The following is a 15,081-nucleotide window of genomic DNA, read 5'->3' on the forward strand; positions in this document are numbered from 1 at the left end:
TGTCTGATCAGGAGTTAATATCCAAAATATATAAAGAACTCATACAACTCAATAGCAAACAAACAAAAAACATAATTCAATTAAGAATGGGCAAAGGACCTGAATGGACATTTTTCCAAAGAAGATATTCAAATGGCCAACAGGTACATGAAGAGGTGCTTAACATAACTACTTATTAGAGAAATTCAAAGCAAAACCACAATGAGATATCACTTCACACCTGTTAGAATGGCTGTCATCAAAAAGACAAGAGGTATTAAATGCTGGAGAGAATGTGGAAAAAGGGAACACTTGTGCATTGTTGGTGGTAATGTAAATTGGTATAGTGATGGTATGGAGGGTCCTCAAAAAATTAAAAATGTAACTACCATATTATCCAACAGTTCCACTTCTGGGTACCCAAAGGAAATAAAATTATGATGCCAAAGAGATATCTGCACATCTATGTTCACTGCAGCATTGTTTACAATAACAAAGACATGGAAGCAACCTAAGAGTGTGTATCTGTTTGTGTATTGGCATAAAACCTTCCACAACTGATCCTGGCATACTTTTTTAGTTTAATCTCCTATTCCCTACCTGGACCCAATAACCACTGAAAAACTAAAAATTTCTTGTTTTTAAGACTAAGCTTGTTGATCACTTCACTCAGGAAGACTGTTCTAACTATTGTTGGTATCTGGAGACCGCTCACTAGAGAGAGATGAAATGCAACTACTTCTGGATATTAACCATGACATTTCTCAGGCTATACTGCATGTTAATCTTCCTTCTGCATTTGTTGTACCTTCTTCCTTCATAGACGTTCAATGAATAGAGAGACAATGTTTTTATTTCTTCTTCTTCACCATCATCATCATTGCTATAATTGTAAGTTATCACCTACATCCTCTCAATCAGTTCCTGAAAAATACTAGGTAAACCATTAAATATTAAGATAAGATCAGTGAATGCATGCAATTATTTTAAAAACAGCATCAGCATCAGCAAAAACAAAGACATAAATGCTATATATATATATATATATATATATGTTCTCAAAGTCTAATTCTATAATAGTGAACATACACATTTGTTTATTTATTCATCCACATTCTCCTTCATGTATAAACATATTTAGCAAATGCTTTAAAAATATCAGGAACTATGTCTGGTAAAAGAAAAATGATTACAATTAATAACAGGTGTTTTCTGTTATTAAAGGAAGTATCTATGCTAGAAGGAGAGCCATCCATTCTGACTAGTTCCATAGCCTGTGCTCTTTCTACTGGTCCATACACATTCACACAGCTCTCCTGTAATTACTGGATGTTTATCAAGAGTTCATGGGGGTAGAAAATACATTACGATAAAGTACAAGATCAAGTAGCATCCAACGCCTTGAAGGAGATAATTAAAAAGAAAAAATCAACTAAAATTAATTGAGGGTCGAAAAGTGAATAAACACCTGCAAATTCATTCTGATACCAAAACCAATGTCATTCTGTTTAATCCATAAATATGCACCTACATACACACATATACAAATATATATACACATACATATGTGTATAGATATAATTGTTATCCATATTATATATATGTATATAATTCCAATTACTGTTTTCACAACCCAACATACTGACTTTTAGTACTGATTTTTTTGTTTTGGCAATTTAAAATGTATAAAGCTGTACTATGTGATTTATCAAAATGTAACCACGCAGAAACCCTCACAGAAACATATCAAAATCCATATTTAAAACGAAGTTCAAATAATGTTGTCATTAATGGAATTATGTAAATGAAGAGAATAGTTGTATAAGAAGTTATCTCAGTGTATTAAAGTAGTGTCTGAACATAATTGTATTAAAATATCTGCTAATCATTGCTGCTTTTCCATTTGATATTGTCTTAATGTCCGAGGGGCACAAAGTTACTTTTGCAGTTAGAGTTCCTCCTCTTAATTTAGCATTGTTTGATAACTATCCTAAACAAGTATATTAAGAAATGATAACTACCATCAATATATAATGTAAAATTAAAACATATTTCATGTTGTTATTATTTAGAAATAGAATGGCAAGTTTGTAATTACTATCTTGAAAAGTAAATTTTATCTATATTACATATGTTATATTTTGAAATTGAGTTGTAGAATGAAAGAGTGTGGTAATATTTTAATTTTTTGTACTACTTGACATAAAATACTCACATATCATATAATGATAAAACATATTTGAAATAATATCTCCTAGATGGTATAAGTCATACATCTTGATGAATTTGTTTGGTCAAGATAGTGTGAGCTTTTCTATAAGTAGTAAAAGAGATCTTGTATACTTCAAAGTGAATAAAGCTAGAATAATTTTGAATGATAATTGTTGGACTTGGTAAATTCTATATAGCTGGATTCAAGTTTTTGAAGTAATATATTAATATTTGGAAAAACAATTTTTGCCAATGAAGATATTATTTAATTGATATTCTCTTTTGTATCCTAACTCTGGTTTTTGAAAAGAGTTCTTTTTTTGCACAATGACAAAGCTGTGTTTCTCAAGTTGGTATCATTTGTTTAAGTCATAGTAGTAATTTTGTACTATTACTTTAAAGATTAATATTCCTTGTAAAATATAAAATATAGTTTAATTCAGGGCATTAAGTCTTTCAGAATATAGCACTTTCCTTTAAAAGCAATAAAAAAGTAATTGGAGGCTGAGCAGCTTGCAGATGTTCATATAAATGTATTAAAAATGAATGTGTGTCAGCTATGAACTTTTGCATTTCTTAATATAGAAAGAGAAGTTACACTCAGCCATGAGAAAGTATAGTTTTTGTTTTCTTCTAGAAAATGTTATCACATATAAAATCTCTTTCACTTCCATTTCAAAAGAAATTTCATTCATAACTTTGACCAGTCTGAGAAAATCATTCTTACAAAATTTCTGATAGGAAAAGTTTATTTAATGGTTTCTTCTATTTTTACAAGATATGTTTGTTACTATTTTTCTTCCAAATAAAAGTACATCTAAAGTGCAGCACAATCATTTATGGCCCATTCTCTTAAATTTCTTGATTCCTTTGGAGGGCTCCGAACATTGGACCTCCACTGTCCTGGAGGATGGTGCTGATCCCTCCATGAGGTATTCTGACAGTCTGCCCTCTTTATCCTTGGAACAGATTAGCCTCATATGATTTATCCAAATGGTGGCTTGAACAGTCTTTCTACCAGTCAGAAACAGATATGAACAGTCAGTTCACACACACAAAGGACACATAAAAGGTCAATGATCATATAAAAGGAATTTCACTCTCACTGATATCAGGAAGACATACATTAAGTATCTTTGGGGACTTCCCTGGTGGCTCAGTGGTTAAGAATGGTCTGTCAATGCAGGGGACATGGGTTCGATCCCTGGTCCGGGAAGATCCCACATGCCATAGAGCAACTAAGCCCGTGAGCCACAACTACTCAGCCTGCACTCTAGAGCCCGTGAGCCACAACTACTGAAGCTCATGCACCTAGAGCCCGTGCCCTGCAACAAGAGAAGCCACCACAATGAGAAGCACATGCACTGCAACAAAGAGTAGCCCATGCTGCCTCAACTAGAGAAAGCCTGCACACAGCAATGAAGACCCAACACAGCCAAAAATAAATTAATTTTTAAAAATTGCTTAATTCCTTAAAAATGTTTAGAGCCACTTAGATTTTCAACTCTTTGTGACAGTTTTTATAATTTTATTTTAAAAATGACTTTCCATTTACTCAAAATTGCCAAATTTATTGAATCTAAATTATTTAAACAGTCTCTTATTAAATGTATGAGGATGTCTCCTCTTTCATTGCTGAAATAGATTTTTGTATTTTTTAATTAATTTTCTTCATTGTTATGGAGGAGTTATCAAAATTAATAATCTTTTCAAAGAAACAACTATTTTCTTTTTTCAATGTTACTATATTTTACATTTAATTTCTATTTTATTAATGATATTCTTCTGTTATTATTTCCTTATTCTGTGTTTTTATACCTGATTTTATTTTTTTCCTGGCATTTTGAGATGAAATATTTTGTCCATGATTTTCTACCTTCTTTCATTATAAATATATGCACTTAAAGCAAAAATTACTCCCTGAGTAAAGTGTAACTGCATCCCACAAGATTTATGTTGGTTTTTCATTATCCTTTATTTAAATTTTTATATATTTCTTATAAATCATAGGTTACTTAGGAGTGATTTGTTCCCAATGGATGAATTATCTTTTTTTTTGATATTTATTCCTAGCTTAATCCACTGTAAACAGATAACATATTTTAATGATTTCAATAGTTTATGACACAGCATATAGTCAATTTTGGTAAATGTATCATATATCATTGAAAACAATGGAAATTCTCATCCTTTAGTACATATTATATCTAAATTAGACCATGTTTACTATGTTGTTTAGATATTTTATATTCTTCCTTTTTTTTTTTTTTTTTTACTGATCTTATCTGCTCCTGGGAGATGTGTTAGTCTTACAGTATAATTATGAAGTGGTGTTCCCATCTAATCGATTTTGTTACTATTGGAAATTTAAGTTGAGGAAATTTAGATTTAATAATAAAATATTGTAGGATACATCAGGAAAATCTACAAATTAATTATTTTAGATAAAGCTGTTAATTAGAATATAAATCTTGGAATATAATGTAGCATTTCATAATAAAATTGAAGATATTTTAACTCATGTCTTTTCAGCTAAATATTTAAATCATTTCTTATAACTTTTTTCATTGATATCTTTAAAAATTAGACCTTAAAGTCATTTATTTTTATCTCACATTTCTTTTTGGGAGATAAATTTTTAGAATAAAACTTAATTAGATATTTGAAAAAGTAATTTTTAAAAAAATATATGGCCAGTCATATTATACAAAATAAAACAAAAATATTTATCTCATATAATGAAGCAGTATGTGTTATATCAACACCTAAATAGGTGAGTTAATATCTTTTATTACATATTATTTGAGAGTATAAGCCAAATTTTAAAAAAAGCAATTACATACGGTAAAGAAATGGAGGTAAGCATGAGGACTATTACCATTGACTACTCCATAACAGAAGTCTCAGAAGAAGAAATAATCTAAGTCAAATCTTCTTGGAGAAAAAAAATGCAATATATCGGAATTCCTGATAAACATTCTAATGGTATTTACCAGTGGAACATTAATGGAGGGCCTTGATTTATAAAAAGCTTTAGCAGGCATACATGGTCCATCAAGATAGCCTATTATAAACAAATTTGTCCATATGGGTTTATGGTGTGCCTGGCTAGAGAATGAGGAGTAGTCAAAGAAGCCCATTAATTAATTCAACTAATCAATGGCTAAAAAGTGTTGATATTCTAAAATCAAAATAGCTTCCTTGTGTGCAGCAATGTCAACACTTACACTCCTCAGAACAAACATCTTCTGTTAAGTTTCAAAAAGACGGGCTCTATTTTTAGTTCTGTTTATCTTGTTTTATTTTATTTTTTTTTGATCCTGTAATCCCACTCCTGGGTATCTATCCAGAGAAACATGGTCCAAAAGGATACATGAACTCCAGTGTTCATTGCAGCACTGTTTACAATAACCAAGACATGAAAGCAACTTAAATGTCCATCGACAGAGGAATGAATAAAGAAAAGATGTGGTACATATATACAATGGAATATTATTCAGCCATTAAAAAAGAATGAAATAATGTCATTTGCAGCAGCACGGATGGGCCTAGAGATTGTCATACTAAGTGAAGTAAGTCAGGCAAAGAAGGACAAATATTGTATGATATCGCTTTTATGTGGAATATAAAAAGAAATGATACAAATGAACTTATTTACAAAACAGAAACAGACTCACAGACTTAGAGAATGAATTTATGGTTATGAGGAGGGAAAGGTGGGGGGAAGGGATAGTTAGGGAGTTTGGGATTGACATGTACACACTGCAATATTTAAAATGGATAACCAACAAGGACTTACTGTATAACACAGGGAACTCTGCTCAATATTATGTAACAACCTAAATGGGAAAAGAATTTGAAAAAGAATAGATACATGTATATATATAACTGAAATAATAAATAAATAAATGTTGTAAACCACTGGGGGGAAAATGTCGGCCTAAAAGTAGGAGAAAAAAAGCATTTTGTTAGAGTCGTCATGGGCTGTGACAAACCATTAAATGATCATCACTATGATCATCATAAGTTAACCTAAGGTTAACTGCATCCATAGCTTCCTACTACAACGCATCACTATTAGTCCCCTCCACTAATAACATAATCCCAGCCAGCACCTGACTGGCACTCACTGTAGTCTCTTCTCTACAGACCATTATGGGTAAATTTTCACTGTAGCAAAATAATCAAACTCAAAAATGTATATTTTTTTAAATGAACAACTGAATGAACCTCACAGTTTGAGAGCTCTCTTATAACCATGGCCCAGGTCAAGAAATAGAATATCACCCACACTGCAGAAGCCACCCTAGTTTTACATCCCAACAAATAAAAACTCCCTGCTCCATGATGATAACCACCATCTTGTCTTCTAACACTATGTATTAGTTTTTTCTGGTTTAAAATATAAATATAACATGAATTATAAAATATGTATACTTTGTTTGTGTGACTTCTTTCCCCAGCATTATCTCATGAGAGTTATCCTTGCTGACTGTAAGTATATTTTGTTTATTTTCCATCATTACACTGTCAGTGAATATTTTGTCTGTTTCCAGATATTTGTCATAAATAATGCTGCTCTGAACATTCTTATCTCAGTGTTCATGAACACTTTTGTATACCTACTAGTAGAATTATCATTCTTGAGTGCATGTATTATTAAATTTACTAAAAAGTGTCAAATGGTTTTCTGACATTGCTCTACTGATTTATAATCTCACAAGCTACACTAGACAGCACCAGTTGCCTCACATCCAGTACTTATTTCAGGCCTTTAAGTTTTGTTAATTCTGGGGTGTTTTGTGGTATCTCATATTTGTTTTAATTTGCATTAATGAAATCATGAGTTTCCATTGATTTGTGTTTAATTAACATCAATGCAATTTATAATAAAATGAGGCATCTTTTCAAATGTTTATTGTTCATTTGGATATGCTGTTTAATGAAGTGCCTGTGAAAACTTCTTGCTCATTTTTCTATTTTAATGTGTTTTTCCTATTGATTTGTGAAATATTTTTGTGTTTTCTGGAAAAAAGTCTCCTTTAAATTTTACTTTTGTATGTAGTTTTTGATGTTGTTAATGTTTAATGTTGTTAATTTAAATGTAATTCTATCAATATTTTCTTTATGTTGAGAACTGTTTGATTTCTGTTTAAAAAAATAGAGTTTTCTTCCACAAATTCATGGTAGCTATCCCCAATACTAACTTATGTTAACTTATTCTAATGATCACTATCAAACCACCCCAATATTCAGTGGCTTCAAACAACAATATTTAATTTTTATTAACAAGTATGCAGAGGGTCAGGGTTGGCAAGGTGACACTGCTTCTCACTGCACATGTGTGGTGCAGCTGTGTTGCCTCTGATTCAGGCTTCAGCTCAGCTGGGATGGCCCTCCACGTGCCTCTCATCCTCCTCTTAGAATTAGAGGGCTTGCTGGTGCACCTTCTTCTCTAGGCAGAGCAGAGTAGAAGATCAAACAGTCAAGTCTGCTAAGTGCCAAGCTTGCAAATGGCTTCTCGTCATTTCTGGATCCTTTAATCAACAAAACACGTCAAATGGTCATATCTGAAGTCAAGAGGGGACAACAGGTGAATGTACTTCATCTCTTTAGAAGGAGAAATTGCAGAAACATAATCCAAAAACTTGGGTTGATAATTAAATCTATTTCTTCAATTAGTGAAAGTATTCTCATATGTCATCTAATGTAATCTTCATTTTTTAACATTCCCTTTTAGATATAAATTCTACCTAAGTCCAATTTTTGTGAAAGGTTGAGGTATGTACCAAGTTTTATTTATTTACATTTCAAATTGATATTCCAATTTAATAATTATCATTTATTGAAAAGGCTGCCTTTCTTATGCTGTTTTGAAATGCCATTTTTGTAAATATTGGTCTACTTTTGGTCTCTTTATAATACATGTTGGGCTATATATGTATACTTGTGACAAACCCACATTATTTCATTGTTATAGATTTAACGATATCTAGTAAAGTAAATCTTCTATTTTTTTTCTTTTTCAAGAATATTTTGACTCTTCCTGAAGTAATGTACTCCATATAAAATTTAGATTCAGACATTCAAAATCTACCAAAAGAATTCAATAGGGTTTTGATTAGAATTGCATTGAATCAATAGATAAATGTGAGGAAAATTTAAATCTTCACGATAATGAGACTTACAATACTTTAAGCAACCATCCATTGATTTAGGTCTTCAATAATGTCTTACAGAAATGCTTTCTAATTTTCTGTGCAGAGTCTGGCATATCTTTTGTTAGATTCTTTACCTAGGCATTTGATATTTTTCATTCAGTTGTATTATATCATTTTTAAAAACTATGTTTTGTATCACTGACATATAGAAATACATTGATTGCAATCAGTGGCCTTGTGACAATAAACTTTTTAGATCCACTTAAATAAAAATTACTTGAAAGTCTCTTTACAGTTTTCAAAGAATAGATCATACTATCTTCCAGTAATTACAATTCTTTTAAGTTTATTATACCTTCTCTATCTTCTTCACCTATTGCACTGGCTAAAATCACTAGTACAATGCTGAATATTACTGCTCTCAGACGGAAACCTGGCTATTATGTAAAGTATAAGTGAATTCAATTTACTTTCCTGCTCCAAATACTTTAATGTTTTCCTGTAACAGTTAAGATAAAATTTGAATAGTAATGAGACCCTCGTTACCTCTAACCTTTTCTTCTACATGTATCCCTTGATTATCCCACTTTAATTATATTTGAAGATTTGTTGTTTAACTACTTTTATTTATTTTACAAATATGAGCATAGTACTCTCCATGGGCAGTAAAAGTTTAATAGGTTCCTCTAACATGCTATGTTTTTTCACACCTAGATATCTAACAGTTGCTCTTTTTCTACTATTTTGTTTTAATTTTGAAATAGTTTGACTATTTTGCAGAACTTGCAAAAATAGCACAAAGAGTTGAAGTGTACCAAAGGATACTATCTTATATAACCATAGGACATTGCAAACACAGGGAAGTGATGTTAGTATAGTACTATTATTTTGGCTACATAACTTATTTGGATTTCAGCAGGTTTTACATGCACTATTTTGGAGAGTGGTATGGATTTGGCTGGCGTATAGTTCTGCAAAGTTTTATCATGTAAGTAGAATATATTTGAATAACTATCACCACAATCAGTATATGGATTCCATCCATCACCACAAAGAAATTCCCTTACATAAGCTCTTAATTGTCAAACCCTTTCACCAACCCTAAACTTTGGCAAACACTTATCTGTGACCATGATAATTTTCTGTCTTTGAGAATGTTATATATATGGAATAATTCAGCATATAACCCTTTGAAATTGACTTTTTCACTCAGCATAAAGCACTTGAAATCCACTAAGTTCTCGTAGCAATAGTTTGCTCCTTTTTGTTCCTTAGTATTATTGCACCATATGGCTGTACCAGAGTTAGTCCATTCACCATTAAAAGACATTTGGGTTATTTTCAGTTCTTGGCTATTACACATGAAGCTGCTATTAACACCTGTGTACTGGCTTTAGTATGAACATTCTTCCAGTAATTTCACTTGTTTCTCAGTCTCACTTCATTCATTCAGGTTTGTAATAAAATGAAAACTCCTTAACCAGACATTAGCTGATTTTATTTTCTACATTAACATTTCCACCCCAGTAATTCTCTACCACTTTACTGCTTTTGTATATTTTCCACATTGTATATTTGTATGTGTGTATATATACATGTGTATATATAAATTACTATATATATATTACTTTCTAACTCCTCCATTATAATGTAAGTTCTGTTTGGGAAAGGACTTGTTTATCTTATTTATCTCTGATATCCTGGCACCTAGGAGAATTCCTGATATATATTATTCCTACAAATGTTTCAGTATTAATTTTTTTTTTAAATAACCACTTACTATTTCTTATTCTTTTATAACACATCTGTACTTTTACTCCACATATTTCAGTATTAGCTTCCATTTCCTACTGAGTCCTTGATCTTGGTATCACATACTTAAAATCAAAATATTTGCTATATGTTCTTACAGATACCAAGAATTATCCTAACACTTTCTTTATATGTAGAGCATATACCTCTTGAATATCTGCTGTAATTCTAAACTCCAATTCCTAAATAAACATCATCAATGCATTTGATGGGTGACAATGTTTTCTTCAACTCCTTAACTGTGTAATGCAATTTTGGTGAAATGTTTTCCTTGTCAACATGTTAGCTTACCATTGCTTATGCAACCTGCTGTTTTTATTTTTCTTTTGTAGATTGTTATGAATAAATAATAGCAGCAATGTAGACATTTAGAGATACATTCATGAAAAAATGAGGCATAACATAAAGTATACTCATAACATAAAGCATATTCATAAGATGACAGCTTTGACCATATTATTCTATAGAAGGCAGGCAGTAAATGATGGATGATAGACTATATGTGAGTAAAATTTCATTCATTCTGAAATAGCTATCACTAGTTTTAGTTCAACAAAGGATATGCTAATTGTGAGGAAATACCATAAACACGTGACATGATGCTAATGTCTCAGCTTTCTCATTTTCTGTATGAGAATAAGAACAGAATGTTTTGGGTCAGTAAGCTCACTAGGATAGAGCACGGTCCTAATAACTCACAGGATGGTTTTTCTTTTAGCCACTTAAAGACAACTGAGATCCTGTGATGTAGGTAGAAAAAAATTGCGTCTAAGACCTTGCCTAATTGTTTTCACTTTTAATAATAACCTCAAAAACAAAATCTTGCCAGAAACACACACACACACACACACACACACACACACACACACACACACACACACACATTTTATACAATGCAGAATGGTTGAGAAATTCTGAGAGCAAATGTACAGACTTCTCCCTCTAATTACTTCCTAAGTAGCTTTCTCCTGAATAATTTGCCAGGTAGTTTTGGACTTTCACTTGGATGTACCATAAGTATCTTAGGGTCAACAAATTGAAATGACTGTATATGTTAAGTGCTCCTTTAATAGATAGTCAAATGTAATCTTCATAACAATGTTTCAATATAGAAGACATCTCTCCCTTTACTATATCTGTGAACATAAATTTACTCTCCCTTTACTATATCTGTGAACATAAATTTAGAGACTAACATCTCTAAAATTATTCCACTAGGAAAATTTGTAACTCCAATTCAATAATTTATTAATTTACATTTTTATTTGTTCATTCAATAAGTATTTATTGAGAAGTATTTATAGGCTAAGCATTCTTTTCATGTACAGTTAAGAACAGAAGACATAATCCCTAAAAACTCATCTCATACGTGTATACACACACACAAAGAAAAAAGTTCCAGGGCAGGAGAACAATGCCGAGCTAATCCAAACATGAAAACTGATATGTCCACTGAATTTAGTAATATGGAAGTCAATGGTAAATTTATGGACAAAAATTTAGGCTCAGTGATGTGTAATGATATGTCAATAAGAGTTGCAAAAGGGAAATCATGAGTATAGAACTTTACAGAATCGAAATGAGCTAGTAGCAGAGTACAGGAGTATGGGGGAAAAAGAGATACTTTGCTATTGCTCTGTGTGTGTGTCATTTTGTTCTTTATTTTAATGGTAAAGACTAGAACTCACTTCAACATGTGGATGCAGTTGAACTGTAAATGCAAGGTGCTGAAAATACATTTAAGTGAGGATACAGGCATACCTGGGAAATATTGTGGGTTTGGTTCCAGACCACCATGATAAAGCAAATATCATAATAAAGTGAATCACATGAATGTTTTGGTTTCCCAGTATGCATAAAAGTTATTTTTACAGTATCCAGTAGTCTATTAAGTGCGTAATAGCATTATGTCCAAAAATTGCACATGCCTTAATTTGAAAACACTTTATTGCTAAAATATGCTAACCATAATTTGAGCCTTTAGCAAGTTGTCATCTTTTTGCTGGTGGGCAGTGTTGCCTCAGTGTTGATGGCTGTTGACTGTTCAGGGTGGTGGCTGCTGAAGGTTGGGATGGCTGTAGCAATGAACTTTGCCACAACCATTGACTCTTCCTTTCATGAAAGATTTCTCTGTAGCGGGCAATACTGTTTGATAGCATTTTATTCACAGTAGAACTTCTTTCAAAATTGGAGTCAATCCTCTCAAAAACTGCCACTGTTTTATCAACTAAGTTTATGTAATATTCTAAATCATTTGTTGTCATCTTAACAGTCTTCATGGCATCTTCACCACAAGTAGATTTCATCTCAAGAAACCACTTTCTTTGCTCATCCATAAGAAGCAACTCCTCATTTTTAAAGTTGTATCATGAGATGGCAGCAGTTCAGTTTCACCTTCAGGCTCCACTTCTAATCCTAGTTCTTTTGCTATTTCTACCACATCTGCAGTTACTTCCTTCACTGAAGTCTTGAATCTCTCAAGGTCAACCATGAGGTTTGGAATCAACTTCTTCCAAACTCCTGTTAATATTGATGCTTTGAATTCTTCCCATGAATCACAAATGTTCTTAATGGGATCTAGAATGGTCACTACTTTCATTAAGGTTTTCAATTGACTTTGCGCAGATCCGTCAGAGGAATCACTATCTATGGCAGCCTTAGTCAAATTTACTCCTTGATCCATGGGCTGCAGAATGGATGCTGTGTTAGCAGGCATAAAAACAATGTTATCCTCCTTGTATCGATACATCTCCATCAGAACTCTTGGGTGACCAGGTGCATTGTCAGTGAGCACTAATATTTTGCAAGAGATTATTTTTTCTGAGCAGTAGTTCTCAGCAGTGGGCTTAAAATATTCAGCAAACCATGTTATAAACAAATGTACTGTCATCCAGGTTTTGTTGTTCCATTTATAGTCCAGAGGCAGAGTAGATTTAGTATAATTTACTAAGGGCCCTAGGATTTCTGCAATGATAAATAAGCACTAGCTTCAATGTAAAGACACCAACTGCAGTAATCCCTAATAAGAGAGTCAGCCTGTCCTTCGAAGCTTTGAAGCCAGGCACTGACTCTTCATCTCCAGCTATGAAAGTCCTAGATGACATTTTTTTCCAATAGAAGACTATTTTGTCTACATTGAAAATCTTTTGTTTAGCATAGCCACCTTTTTAATTATCTTATCTAGATCTTCTGGATAACTTGCAGCAGTTTCTACATCAGCACTTGCTACTTCACCTTGCACTTTAAAGTTATGGAGATGGCTTCTTTCCTTAAATCTCATGAACCAACCTCTGGTAGCTTCAAACTCTCAGCATTCATAGAATTGAAGAGAGTTAGGGGTTTGCTCTGGATGAGGCTTTGGCTTAAGGAAATGTGGCTGGCCTGATCTTCTATCCAGACCACTAAAACATTCTCCATACCAGCAATAAGGCGGTTTCATTTTCGTATCATTTGTGTGTTCACTGGAGTAGTGTTACAGAGTCCAAGCTCACTCTGCTCGCCACGCGACAGGCCAATAAATCAGAGACGAGGTGTTGAGGCAAGGAATATGACTTTATTCGGAAAGCCAGCAGACCGAGAAGATGGCAGACTAAAGTCTCAAAATAACCATCTTATCGGGGTTTGGATGCCAGTTTCTTTTATAGCACAGAGACGGGGAGGAGATGGGGAAGTAAAGTAAAAAGGCTATAAGTTTTGCAAATATCCCCTGAATGGTCAGCCTCAGGGAGGGGATGTGTTAAAAAAAAATTCTTCTTTCCTGTAGTCATCTGCAGGTGGAACAGGGTCTGGATGTTTCCCTGAACAAAGGCACTTTGGTTTAACATTCAGGCAGAGGGGCAGGGTTCCCTGAGGCAGGCCGTTATATACAGACAGTATCATTTTAGTGAACAAAAGCAGTGGAAAGCAAAGGTTAAAGTAAAAGAAACAGGTCCAACATGTAGTCTGATTTGGCTCTTCCCTGTTACAGTGGCACTTTTAATTTCCTTCAGGAACATTTTCTTTGCATTCACAACTAGGCTAAATATTTGGTGCAAGAAGCTCAGCCTATCTCAGCTTTCAACATGCCTTCCTCACTAAGATTAAATATTTCTAGCTTTTGATTTAAAGTGCAAGAACTGCAACTCTTTCTTTCACTTGAACACTTAGAGTCCATTGGAGGATTATTAATTACCTAATTTTAATATTATTATTCCTCAGGGGATAGGGAGGTCCAAGTAGGAGGAAAAACCAGTTGGTGGAGCAGGCAGAACACACATAACATTTATCAATTGTTTGCCTCCTTATATGGGCATGGTTTGTGGTGCCCAAAAACAAGTATAATAGTAACCTCAAAGTTCACTGATTACAGATCACCATAACAAATCTAATCATAATGAAAAAGTTTGAAATATTGTGCAAATTACCAAAATGTTACATAGAGACACAAACTGAGCAGATGCTATTGGATAAGTGGTGCCTATACACTTGCTGGACAGAGGTTGTCATAAACCTCCAATGTGTGAAACACGCATTGTCTGTGAAGAACAATAAAATGAAGCATAATAAAATGAGACATGCTTGAGATAAATTTGGTTGACACCGTTAACACGCTTATTCTACTGAAATCCTAAGTCTCCCATTTAATCAATGCACTGAGAAAAAACTTACAAAATCATTTCCTTTTTCTGTATAGAAGTTATTCATCCATTCTTGAGTCTATTTTCATACATTTATTACCATAATAGAATTTTCTCAAAATAGGAAACGCTAGATTTTTGTGAGCATAAATAATCCACTTAAACTTCATGTTTTGTAGTAGGCTATAACCATGTTTTTCTGTACATGAAAGACAATGTGAAGTTTATTAATATTAAATTTACTATTGATTGATGATTGGCAACCATGTATATTACAGTTGAAATGTTTAGAACTCTGAAAA

The 15,081-nt window shown here is 32.8% G+C and overlaps 1 pseudogene; it reads right to left on the reverse strand.

The window, feature by feature from the left end:
- Positions 1-12,124: 12,124 nt before the first annotated feature.
- On the reverse strand, positions 12,125-14,316 carry LOC113630201 (tigger transposable element-derived protein 1-like; annotated as a pseudogene).
- Between the last annotated feature and the right edge of the window lie 765 nt (positions 14,317-15,081).

This window comes from Aethalodelphis obliquidens, unplaced genomic scaffold (genome assembly GCF_003676395.1).
Source record: "Aethalodelphis obliquidens isolate GAN/ISIS:26980383/991018 unplaced genomic scaffold, ASM367639v1 scaffold29, whole genome shotgun sequence".
Classification (NCBI taxonomy): domain Eukaryota; kingdom Metazoa; phylum Chordata; class Mammalia; order Artiodactyla; family Delphinidae; genus Aethalodelphis; species Aethalodelphis obliquidens.